The following is a 757-nucleotide window of genomic DNA, read 5'->3' as shown; positions in this document are numbered from 1 at the left end:
TTCGGCGGTTAAACTCAACCCAGGACCACCCATTTGTTCTACCCATCCGGCCCTTATTAGGGCCACCCATACGTTTCCGAATTAGCTCGAGTGGTTGTAACCCCTACACGAATGTTTTCCATACCTACCCCTTATTTAACTTACTGAGTTACTTCTAATTATTAGGTTGTAGCCTACTTAGTTTATTTATTTAATTTGGGCAGAGTGGTCATCTCTTTCCTTTGTTGGTTTTTAAGGGGTTTGTTTCCATGGGTGGGTAGGATCGAGGTAGCCTACCGTGAAGGCACAAAAGAAACAAACAAAAAATATTTCGATATTACAAAAGTGTTCACAGGTATGTGGTGAACTTAGGAAAGAGTGCAGGTGGTAAGAATAGGTGTCCAGTGGGGCAAAAAATAAAAGACAAAAGATGAAAAAAAAGTCTACAACACGTGGTGTTCCCAAGCGGTCACCCATCTAAGTACTAACCACCGCCCGACGTTGCTTGACTGCGGTGATCGGACGAGAACCGGTATTTTCAACGTGGTATGGCCGTAGACATCTGTGTGAGAAAATTGGGGCTTATAAATATACTCAAACGAAATCAGCAGTTATTCGTCCTTTTCTGGCTACAATAATGATTTCACTGCTTTCCTCATATTATTTCAATAATAAAAAACGCCCTAAATCTCCACAAAAGCGAAACATTGTTTTAATATCGAATACTATGTGCCTTTTTTTCCCTCTACAGCCATTGGTCGCTATTTTTAACCTGAGG

General features: G+C 41.0%; 1 non-coding gene across 1 annotated transcript; it reads right to left on the bottom strand.

Moving 5' to 3' along the window:
• Window positions 1-419: 419 nt before the first annotated feature.
• LOC131931716 (5S ribosomal RNA) lies at window positions 420-539 on the bottom strand. Its single transcript, XR_009384327.1, has one exon. It is a non-coding gene; the product is annotated as a 5S ribosomal RNA (ribosomal RNA).
• Window positions 540-757: the final 218 nt, after the last annotated feature.

The sequence above is a fragment of the Physella acuta genome, unplaced genomic scaffold (assembly GCF_028476545.2).
Source record: "Physella acuta isolate Inbredline_101_S28 unplaced genomic scaffold, ASM2847654v3 ptg002014l, whole genome shotgun sequence".
Taxonomy (NCBI): Eukaryota; Metazoa; Mollusca; class Gastropoda; family Physidae; genus Physella; species Physella acuta.
This window is presented reverse-complemented; position numbering and strand designations above follow the sequence as displayed.